Consider the following 12,243-nt stretch of genomic DNA (forward strand, 5'->3'; position numbering starts at 1 on the left):
TTATTCACATTTTTGCTCACTGGCATTTACCTAAATAAAATGTTAAGGTGTGTTTAAGATAGCACATCCAGGGATTATGGCTGCAGGGAAACAAAATGATGTTGATATTTTTCTACATGACAACCTTGTAAGGTAGGAAGGGCAGAAATATTCTTATTCCCATTTTACAGATGAGGAAATGGATACCCAGAGAAATTAAGTAAGTTGCCAGTTAGTGGTAAAGCCAGGCTTCAAATCCAGGTTTTCTGAATCTGTATCATAATCTTGTGAACCTGATGAAGGAGGTCTTGATTGTCTCTACCTTTAGAGTTACAGTGCCCTGTTTGTTTTCAGATAAACCTATAATCACCGCTTGCTCTCAAGAAAGGAGCTGACATTAGTCATTTATACTTGAGTAAGAGTTTGGACCTCTGGATTACTTCTCCCAGGAAGATCTGTAGCTTTAACTTGAACTGCAGTGGTGAAATGGTAGACTTGTAATTCTGAGCCCTATGGTTGGATAATGACAGAAATCCAGTTTGAATTATTTCAAGTAAATAAAAAGATGTATTGGGTCACATGTCCAGGAAGGACAGGAGTAAACCTCGCCTGAAGAAAGATGGGAACCAGGGATTTCATACTGTGAGGTCTCTCTCTCTTTCTTTGTCTCATCCCTTGGGCTCCATTTTTTTGGGCTCCATTTTTTTCTCCCTACATGGCTGAAAACACAGTTACCAGCAGCTGTATCCTGACCAATTGGGAAACGGGTCTCTTTCTTCCCTATCAGCTTCACCCAGGAAAAAATTTCAGGGGAGGGCTCTGACTGGCTTGGCTTGGCTCACATGTTTTATAGGCAAGGGAATGGGAGATTGATCCAGCTTGGATACCAAGTCCACCCCTATGGCCAAGAGGAGTTAGAGTCTATGACTGGCAGTCCCCACCAGACCCCAGTGATTAGTCAGCGAAGATGAGGTTCCTTTAGAGGAGGGGAGCTGCTTTTTCACAAAGGCTAAGAGTTTGTGTCTGTTAGCTCCCTGTAACAAGCCTCTCTGGCATCTGTGAGGTGGATGTCAGAGTGGAGCAAGAGGGGTGTTGGAGAAGGGAACCTCTGTTGCTCTGAAATCAAGCCACCAAAGCCCCCTAAGTATAGAGCAAAGCTTGGTTTCAGCTTTTCAACTACTGGCTATAACTGTTTTTGCTTTAAGGAGAACTGCTTTGCCAGCTCCCCCTATGGGTCTGGCCTCCACTATGGAGTGGGTCTGGCTCACTCCAGGCTGAACCTGTGAGTTTTCCTGCCTTCTCCTCATCACCCAGTATGCTCCCCCAGGGCAGGGTTTGGTCTGGGGAGCACAGGACCTTTGGGTCCATAGCACCCAACACAGTGACCACTACTCTGCAAAGGCCCCTCAGAACTAGCTCACTGTGTGTGTGTGTGTGTGTGTGTGTGTGTGTGTGTGTGTGTGTGTCTTCCCTCTGAACACCCTGTGATGCAGGGAAAGGGTCCAGTTAACTCATTTACATTAGGGAGTTAGTAATTTCCCTCCTTTCCTCAACAGAGATCTTACCTAGGTCCCAAAGTATTCACAGCAGTGAAAAGTGAGTAAGAACCTGAAGCAGATAACACTTCACAGAAAAAAGTTCCTGGGAGACAGAAACCTCAACTCATCTACTTTTTTATTCCCAGCCCAAGGATAGTGCCTGGCACCTAAAAGGCACCAGAAAATTCTAGTTGAAATGAACATTTTAGAGTCAGGCAGAGTCTAAAATGACCCCTAAAGATTCCTGCCTCCTAGTAGTCACTTCCTCCAATTGACCGTGGACTGGCCTAGAGACTTACTTCTGACCACAGAATATGGCAGAAGTGATGAGATGTCACTTCTGTGATTCGGTTCCAGAAGATTGTGACTTTTGTCTTGTTAGCCAACTCTATTGCCTTCTTGGCTTGCATGCTTCGGTGAAGCAAGCTGCCATGTTGGATAGGCTCACGTGCAAGGAATGGAGGGCAGCCTCTAACCAACACCCCGCAAGAGCTGAGGCTGTCAGTCCAGCAGCCCTTGAGCCATTGGTCCTGCCAACAACCACCTGAGCTTCAAAGTGAATCCTTCCTCAGTGGAGCATTCAGATGAGACCTCAGCCCTGGCTCACACCTTGATTGCAGACTTGGAGAGACCCCAAAGCAGAAGACCCAGGGAAACTATGCTCAGACTCATGACCCACAGGAACTGTAAGATAATAAATGTATGTTTACTTAAACCACCAAGTCTTAGTATAATTTGTTATATAGTATTTGTATAAAAAATTTATACAAATAAGCTTTCTGAGCCTATTACATATGTCAATAAGAAGGAAAGAAATGACAGAAACTGAGCAATTGCCTGTGCAGGGGACTTGGCTGGAGTGTTGCCCACGCTGCCATCCCCTTTTATCCTCTTCTAGGTGGGTGAGAAGAGCACACTTATCCCTGTCCCACAGGTGAGGAAACTGAGGCCTGGAGAAGTTAGGTGGTTTATCCAAGGGCACACAGCTTGCCTGTCTGGCATCTGAATCCTTGTCTGCCTACCTCCAAACCCCACATTCTAACCATTAGGTCACACTGCTCTTCAAAAAGAGGGTCAGATAATCTCCAAAGTCTCTTCCTGCATGTTTGGAGTAGCATTAGATGAAAACAAATTCCAGAAGGGGATGCATATACTCACATAAAGGTGTAGAAATGGATGTTTGTGCCTTGAGAAGGATCAAAAGGTAAGTTGAAGAATGGAAATAGTTTTGCTGTTATGGAACAAGGGGTACTTGACCAATAGAAGATGACTGCTTGACTTGATGGACCAGCTCTCTAATGGCCAAACTTCAGGGTTTTTTTTTTTAGTATTTATTTATTTTTTTGGCTGCGTCGGGTCTTAGTTGTGGTATGTGGGCTCTTTCCTTGTGGCGCGTGGGCTTCTGTCTAGTTGTGGCAAACAGGCTCTGGAGCGTGCGGGCTTAGTTGCCCCGTGGCATGTGGGAATCTTAGTTCCCCGACCAGGGATTGAACCCGCATCCCCTGCATTGGAAGGTGGATTCTTAACCACTGGACCACCAGGGAAGTCCCCAAACTTCAGGTTTTGTGAGACCTGTGTAGGGGCCTGGTTCTGACCTGGGCTGCGAGGGGAGGCTCCTTGCCAGCAGCTGGTCACCCCTCATAAGGAGAGGGAGCTTCTCTCTCGTGCATCCTTATTGGTGGAAGAAGAGGAGCACGATGGGAGAGGACAAGGCTGGCTCTTTACCTTGCTTAGTCCCACCCAGCACCTTCCTACATCTGTGGGCCTCTGTCGCTTCCCTTGCAGACTGGTTTGCTGTACCTCCGTCGTGGAGGCCGAATGGATGCTTTCTCTTTCCAAGGTGGACTGGCCTGATGCATTTCACCAGATTCCTAGAACACAGCCCCTGATGCTTTGGGCATGAATAACTGCTGTGACACTTGTTGAGCATCTGCTGTGCACTCACCAGCCTGGACCCTTCCTCAGTGTCCTCCCTGCAACACTCAGAGGAGGAGATAGCGTGTCCATCTTACAGAGGCAGCATCAGGACCAGACAGGAGCCACCTATGTTACACAGCTAGAGGGTGGAAGTCAGAATCAAAACACCGAGAGTGAGACCTGGTGTAGAGTAAGTGCTCAGTAAATGTCAGCTGCTAGCATTAATTTTTTAAAATAAATTTATTTATTTATTTACATTTGGCTGCATTGGGTCTTCATTGCTGCTGGCGGGCTTTCTCTAGTTGCAGCTAGTGGTGGTTACTCTTTGTTGCGGTGTGCGGGCTTCTCATTGCGGTGGCTTCTCTTGTTGTGGAGCACGGGCTCTAGGCGTTCGGGCTCCAGTAGTTGTGGCCCACAGGCTCAGTAGTTGTGGCTCGCGGGCTCTAGAGCACAGGCTCAGTAGTTGTGGTGCATGGGCTTAGTTGCTCTGCAGCATGTGGGATCTTCCCAGACCAGGGCTCGAACCCGTGTCCCCTGCATTGGCAGGCGGATTCTTAACCACTGAGCCACCAGGGAAGTCCTAATTTTAAAATATTCTATGATCCTTTAAAAACGTGATTCAGATAATGTCACTCTCCTGCTCAGAACTGTCTCGTGCCTCTCCATCTTCCTCAGAGTCAAAGCCAAACCCTTACCTTGGCTTTCAGGGCCTGATCTGGTCTCATTATCTCTCCAGCCCCACTTCTTCCCCCTGTCACCGTGGCTGGGCCACACCGGCCTCCTCACTTGTTCTGACACACCCAGGACCACAGCCTCTGCTCTTCCCTGTGCCTGGAATACTCTCCCCTCAGCTCCTGGCCTGGCTTCTGCCCTCGGGTCATCCTGGGCTCCAGGGTGACTGCCTCAGCAGCACTTCTGACTCCTCAGCCCCGTGTGGCTTTGCTTCCCTTTGTGGAGTTACGTATCAGTTACCCGTCTGTGTGCGTGTTTGTCCACTCTCCCCACTGGACTCCCAGCTCCTTGGGGACAGGGACTGGGTCTGTCTCCCTTGCACTGTGTCCTCTGCACCTAGCACAGTGCCAGGCTCAGCGCAGGCCCTCAAGAGATATTTGTTGGATGAAAGAATGAATAATTACCACTGTTTTGTGAGATGATTCCCCCACTCTGTCCTCCCCGAGGGTCTTTTAATTGGGGACAGGAGGTAACTGGTGGCCTCTGGGAGAATCTGAGAAGGAGGAGGAGGAGAGAGGCACTGGGGAAGGCTGGCCACTGGGGGGTGTGGCATTCCCAGGAAATGGCCTCTGACCGGCTCTCTCAGGCCCAGGCCTCTCTGCAGCTGCACAGTGGGCCTGAGGCTGGGGCAGGCCAGGCCCTGAGCAGACTCATTACCTTGAGGTGTGCCAGGCTCCCACCACAGCTGGGCCTTCTTTCTGACCTTGGCGCCTCTGTGGAGAGGGCGCCCTGGGACACAGCTGACCCTGGGATAGAGTGTGGTCTCCCTTGGTTGGGGCAGTTCTGGGAGAGCTGGTGGGGACTCTTTACAGGAATCCCCTTATAGCTGTCAGACGAAAAAGGCTTACTGGGAGCCGACCCCCTGATCTAGACACACTGAAAGGCCTGAGCATCAGGGGCTCCCACGACCTTCCCCTCTGCCCTGCTGTGTTCCCCAAAGCCCCCTAATGCAGCAGTGAGGCAGGGCGAAGATCTCCCATGACCAGTTGTCCTCGGGCTACTACTTCTTCTCTTGTCTTCCTTTGTCTGAGCCTCAGTTTTCTCCTGTGAGGAATGGGCAGAACCTGCCCTGTGCAGCCTGTGTTGTTGGCATGAGGGTCAGGGTAAGTGAAAAGGCTTCTTGCACAGTGAAAGCCTTCCCAAGTAAATATAACGGCGCAGGAAACTGCCGTTCTCCTGGATACTCTGGGGGTGCCCTGAACTCTGTCCCTGGGGGAAAAGGGGGAGGTGGCATTCCCCGAGCCCAGACCCCCAGCAGCTGGAGCAGGTGCCCCAGTTTGACAGCAGGGATGGGCCTACCTGGCACCAGCCTGTTTGTGCTGCTGTGAGAGCCCCAGAGGGGGCCGAGGCTGGGTCGGTGAGCAGCTCTTTGGGGATGCAGCAGCCTGAGGTGATTCGCTGTGACAGGCTGTCGATGGTGCAGCTTCCAGGGTTGTTCATGAGGCCCCAGCTGCCTGCCTCTGAGTGAACAAAAGAGAGGTGGCAGATGGCAGCTGTCCATGTAGATATCCTGGGCTGCCTCTGCCCTTGTGGCCCCGGAGCCACTTGCTCAAGTGCAGTAAGTCCAAGCCATGGTGCCCATTGCAGACAGCTGCAAAGTCATTTGGACTCAGATTCTGCCATGATAAAGATAAACCTGGAGCCCTCGATCAAATAGGAAATATGAGTTAATTTTTGTGAAGGGTGTAAGGTTTTGTCCTGATTCATTTTTTTACATATGGATGTTCAGTTGTTCCAGGACCATTTGTTGAAAAGATTCTTTTCTCCATTATACTGCCTTTACTCCTGTCAGTAGATTATATTTATAGGCATCTATTTCTGTGTTATCAATTCTGTTCCACTGATTTATTTGTTTGTTCTTTCATCAACACCACACTGTCTTGATTACTGTGGCTTTACAGTAAGTCTTGAAGTTGAGTAGTGTGTCTTCCAACTATTTTTTAAAAAAATTTATTTATTTATTTTGGCTGTGTTGGGCTTTAGTTGCGGCACGTGGGATCCTTCGTTGCAGCGTGCGGGCTTCTCTCTAGTTGTGGCTTGCGGGTTTTCTCTCTCTAGTTGTGGCGTGCAGGCTCCAGGGCTCTGTAGTTGTGGCGTGCGGGTTCCAGAGCATGTGGGCTCTGTAGTTTGCGGCACACAGGCTCTCTAGTTGAAGCACGCGAGCTCAGTATTTGTGGCGTGCGGGCTTAGTTGGCCCACAGCATGCGGGATCTTAGTTCCCTGACCAGGGATTGAACCTGCATCCCCTGCATTGGAAGGTGGATTCTGGTCCAGTAGTAAATGGACCACCAGGGAAGTCCCTGTGTGTTTTCCAATTCTGTTCTTCTTTAGTATTGTGTTGGCTACTCTGGGTCTTTTGCCTTTTCATATAAACTTTAGAATCAGTTTGTCAATATCCACAAAATAATTTGCTGCAATTTTGATTGAGATTGCATTGAATCTATACAACAAGTTGGGAACAACTGACGTCTTGATAATATTGAGTCTTCCTATCTGTGAACATGGAATATCTCTCCATTTATTTAGTTCTTTTTTGATTCCTTTCATCAGAGTTTTGTAGTTTTCCTCATATGGATCTTGTACATATTTTATTAGATTTATACCTAAGTAGTTCATTTTTTTGGGGGGGGGTGCTAGTATAAATGGTATTGTGTTTTTAATTTCAAATTCCACTTGTTCATTGATGGTATATAGGAAAAGGATTGCCTTTTGTATATTGACCTTAATTCCTGCAACCTGCTATGATCACTTATTAGTTCCAGCTTTTTAAAAAATTCTTTCAGATTTTCTACACAGATGATCATGTAATCTGTGAACAAAGACAATTTCTTCTTCCAAATCTGTATTTTCTTATCTTGTCTTGTTGCATTGGTTAGAATTTCCAGTATAATGTTGAAGAGGAGTGGTGAGAAGGGACATCCTTGCCTTGTACCTGATCTTAGAGGGAGAGCATACTGTTAGGTATGGTGTTAGCTGTAGATTTTTTTGGTAGCTGTTCTTTATCAAGATGAGGAAGCTCCCCTCTATTCCTAGTTTACTGAGAATTTTAAAATCATGAATGAGTGTTGGATTTTGTCAAATGCTTTTTTTCTATCTATTGATATCATCATGTTAATTCTTCCTTAGCCTGTTGATGTGATGGATTATGTTAAGTGATTTTTGAAGGTTGAACCAGTCTGAGTACCTGGGATAAATCCCACCTGGTTGTAGAATATAATTCTTTTATATACATTATTGGATTCTATTTGCTAATATTTTGTTGAGGATTTTTGTATCTATGTTCATGAGAGATATTGGTGCGTAGTTTTCTTATAATGTTTCTGATTGATGTTGGTATTGGGCTAATGCTGGCCTCATAGAATGAGTTAGGAAATATTCCCTCTGCTTCTATCCTCTAAAAGAGATTATAGAGAATTTGTATATTTCTTTCTTAAATTTCTGGTAGATTTCAGCAGTGAACCCATTTGGGTCCGATGCTTTCTCTTTTGGAAGGTTATTAATTATTGATTCAATTTCTTTAATAGATATGGACCAATTCAGATGGTCTATTTCTTCTTTTGTGAGTTTGGCAAATTTTGTCTTTCAAGCAATTGGTCCATTTCATCCAGGTTATCAAGTTTGTGGGCATACAGTTGTTCATTGTATTCCTTTATTATCCTTTTAATGCCTGTAGGAGCTGTAATGATATCCCCTCTTTCATTCCTTTTTTGTTTTTTTAAAATTAATTTTTATTGGAGTATAGTTGCTCTACAATGTTATGTTTCTACTGTACAGCAAAATGAATCAGCCATACATATACATATTCCCCTCTTTTTTGGATTTCCTTCCCATTTAGGTCACCACAGTACATTAAGTAGAGTTCCCTGTGCTATACAGTATGTTCTCATTAGTTGTCTATTTTATACACAGTATTAATAGTGTATATGTGTCTATCCCAATCTCCCAATTCCTCCCACCACCCCTTTCATTTCTGATATTAGTAATTTGTGTCTCTTTTTTTCTTAGCCTGGCTAGAGGCTTATTGATTTTATTTATTTTTTTTCAGAGAACTAGCTTTTGGTTTCATTGATTTTTCTCTATTGATTCCCTATTTAACCAATTTTTACACCTTGGAAACAAACACATTGAAATTTAGGTCACTGATTATTTTTTTTTAATTTCTTTATTTTTTATTTATATACTTTTGGCTGCCTTGGGTCTTCGTTGCTGCGTGCAGGTTTTCTCTAGTTGTAGCGAGCGGGGGCTACTCTTCGTTGCGGTGGCTTCTCTTATTGCGGAGCACGGGCTCTAGGTGCACAGGCTTCAGTAGTTGTGGCACTTGGGCTCAGTAGTTGTGGCTTGCGGGCTCTAGAGTGCAGGCTCGGTTGTTGTGGCGCATGGGCTTAGTTGCTCCGCGGCATGTGGGATCTTCCCGGACCAGGGCTCCAACCTGTGTCCCCTGCATTGGCAGGCGGATTCTTAACCACTGCGCCACCAGGGAAGTCCCTAGGTCATTGATTATTAAAAAAGTAAATGTTAAAACTTTTAACTTAAAAGATAAAATACATTTGCACTAAAGAGACACTGCTTTTATTTTTTACACACAAGAGCTCTGCTTAATATTTCGTTTGAAATAAGAAGTTGCTAAAAATCTTTGAAAACCACTCGATGATATGATCTCCAGGGCCCCTCCCATGGCTCTGTGATTCAGTTAGATTAAACAATGTTGTGATCAGATGTTTTTGTTTTAAAAATATTTCTCTTTTAGTAAACCGTAAAGCCATACAGATTAGTCACGTTTGGACATGTGGTTGGATAAAGTCACCTGGAACATGATGTAGGGTGAGAGCACTGGACTAGAAATCAGAATGCCTGGTCCTCATCCTTGCATTGCTTAGCCTTCATGTGAAAGTCAGAATGCTTCTGTTTGGCGGTGTCAGAAACCCACCCCTAATGAGGTTGAGCTTTAGGTATGGCTCCATTCAGAAGCTCAAATGATGTCCAAAAATTCATGCTTTCTCTATCTCTTGGCTCTGCTTCCTCTGCACTGGTCCTATTCTCAGACAGGCTCTCATGGCCTTCAGCAGCTCCAAGCTGACATCCTCATAGATCCCAATCCAGAGAAAAGAGAATGCTCCTTCCCCCAGGGGTCCAGCAAAAAGTCATGGGGTTATCTGATTGAACCGATTTCGATCATGTGTCCACTCTGAATCAATTACCATGAAGGGGCAGGGTGGGGGGAGGTGGCCCTGATCGTTGTGGATTTCAATGACAAGCCAAGTCTAGATCATAAGTCTGCCCTGGAACTTGGGTGGGAGGCCGGTGCCACCTAAACCATGTGGCCTAAGTTGAGATCCCCAAGAAAAATTAGGGTGCTGTTACCACAGGATTGGAGAATGGATGCTGGATAGGCAAAGCAATTTAGTAGAAACAAAAACAAAACAGTTTCTAAACTCAGTTTCTCTACCTGCCTTGAGGGGACCACTGTTGTGAGGGTCCAGTGAGAGGAGGATGTAGACAACAGGGAGGACTGGTACCTGTCCTGAGATGGATGCAGCCTGGAGGCATGTTGCCGTGCAAACTTGGCTGGCAGGCGATACCTGGTTGAACAGAAGCATACGGTATTTAATGAACACAACAGGCTTCACAAAATGTGAGCTCTTGGCCCTCATGAGGCTGGTCACCAATGAAGGGCTGGCAGAAAGACTCTTCCTGACTCATCACATTCTGATCGGCTTGGTTGACACTGCCCCGCTCATTCCAGAGGCAAATGTGCCCATTTGCTCAGGGAAATGCAACCAGGGAGGCTTTTTCTGCCTCTCGCTCTCCTGTGATCTTGTCTTTCAGAGGCCAGCGGGGATCAGACTTGGAATTGCTGACATTGTCAGCCCCAGGACAAAATTTGTGAGGCTCAGCCAGATCTATTTATGCCAAATTTGATAATGTCATTGGGTTATTCTCACTTGGTATTGCCGATGGTTTGTTATAATTGTTGTTTAATCCTCCGTGTAGGTGATTTGGAAGATACTGATTGATGAATGCTCATCGCTTTCTAGTTTCTGAGGCAGAAAAAGGAAAAACAAGTTTTCCTTTTATTCAGGAGGAAAAAGCTTGGAAGGGGGAATGCAGCCTTCTCCTTTTTTCCTGCCTCTTGAGATTTCACTTGGGGAAAAATCCCCTCCTCGAAGCCTTCCCATATGTCCCCATTAGGAGGGAATAGCCCCCTCATCTATGTGTCCTTGACATTGACTTAGCAAGAGCTGCCATGTTTCCCAGCTTCCACTCTGCCTCACTCTCCATCCACTCTCCCCATGACAGCCAGAGTGACCTTACAAACACAGATTAGCTTAGACCATAACCTCACCCTGTTCATAACCCTTCAGTGGCCTTCCTTCACACTCAGATAAAACCTGAGCTTTGGGGGAATTCCTGGCGGTCCAGTGGTTAGGACTCTGAGCTTCCACTGGAGCATGGGGCACGGGTTTGATTCCCCGGTCGGGGAACTAAGATCTTGCATGCCACGCAGTGCAGCCAAGAAAATAAAAAATAAAATAAAATAAAACCTGAGCTTTTTAAAAATTGAAGTCTAGTTGATTTACAGTGTTGTGGCAATCTCTGCTGTGCAGCAAAGTGACTCAGTTATACACGTATAGACATTCTTTTTTTATATTCTTTTCCATTATGGTTTATCACAGGATATTGGGTATAGTTCCCTGTGCTATACGGTAGGACCTTGTTGTTTATCCCTTCTAAATGTAATCGTTTGCATCTACCAACCCCAAACTCCAGTCCATTCCTCTCCCTCCCGCCCCCCTTGGCAACCACAAGTCTGTTCTCTATATCTATGAGTCTGTTTCTGTTTTGTAGATAGGTTCATTTATGCCACATTTTAGATTCTACATATAAGTGATATCATTTGGTATTTGTTTTTCTCTTTCTGACTTACTTCACTTAGCATGATAATCTCTAGTTGCATCCATGTTGCTACAAATGGCATTATTTTGTGCTTTTTTATGGCTGAGTAGTATTCCAGTGTATATATGTACCACATCTTCTTTATCCATTCATCCATCGATGGACATTTAGGTTGTTTCCGTGTTTTGGCTATTGTGAATAGTGCTGCTATGAACGTAGGGGTGCGTGTACCTTTGAATTATAAAAACCTGAGCTTTTGTCCTGGGCCCTCCTCTCAGACCCAGTCTTGTGCCATAATCCATTTTGACTCATTATACTCCAGATATAATATCCCTAATTTTAGTCTTAAAGATGCCACATGCTTCTAAATGCATGGCCTTCATACATGCTGTCCTCTCATTCTGGAAAGCTGTTCCCACATTCTTCATACAGCAGGTTCCTTCTTATCATTCTCAGAAAGATAACCCCCAAACCCTGCTGACATGAGCCTCTTTTATCAATAGTTTCTTTCCTACCACTCTGCATTTCCTGTTTCCTTTAAATACATCACATTTGCAACTGCATATTTATTTATTATCAGTCTCCCCATTAGACAGAGAGCTTCATGAGGGCAAGACCTGTTCTATTTTTCTTTTGTGTTTGCTGCTATATCCCCTGCACCTGGCACTTAGCCTGTGCATAATACATTTTTGTTGCCCAAATTATTAGAGAGTTGGGGTTCTCTCTTAGTGTAGGCAGGACTTCCTTCTGTGTTCTTCCTTCTGGCTGCCACTGATTTTTTCTTCCAAGAGGGGATTAGGGATTGTGTCACACTTACCGCTATCTCCCTCAAGCCACTTACCTGGTGTTTGGCTCACAGTGGGAGCCCAGTGGGGATTGCTGAATGAATTCACATTACCTGTGCTCTTCCCTGACCCCCTCAACTGCATAGTCAGCAACTCTTGGATGTGGCAAAGATAGCAACCTACAGGATGAAACTTCAGAGTTACCAAGCCACTGCAAAATGTAAAACTCTCTCTTCCACTGGTGAGTTGTGGATCCTGAGATTCTGGCACAACAGAGCCAGGACAAGCTCTAAGAATCATTGTCCAAGAGACAGCACACCTAGATGAGGTAGTGCTTGAATTGAGCCTAGTGATCTCCTTCAGGGGCAGGGATGAGTCGGTGGGGGGGGGGGGGGAGG

At 45.6% G+C, this 12,243-nt stretch overlaps 1 long non-coding RNA gene across 1 annotated transcript in view; it reads left to right on the forward strand.

Annotated features, from left to right (window-relative positions):
* Positions 1-12,243, forward strand: part of LOC132353291 (uncharacterized) — a 29,932-nt gene that overhangs the window by 665 nt on the left and 17,024 nt on the right. The gene's annotated exons all lie outside the window — the stretch shown is intronic.

The sequence above is a fragment of the Balaenoptera ricei genome, chromosome 19 (assembly GCF_028023285.1).
Source record: "Balaenoptera ricei isolate mBalRic1 chromosome 19, mBalRic1.hap2, whole genome shotgun sequence".
Taxonomy (NCBI): domain Eukaryota; kingdom Metazoa; phylum Chordata; class Mammalia; order Artiodactyla; family Balaenopteridae; genus Balaenoptera; species Balaenoptera ricei.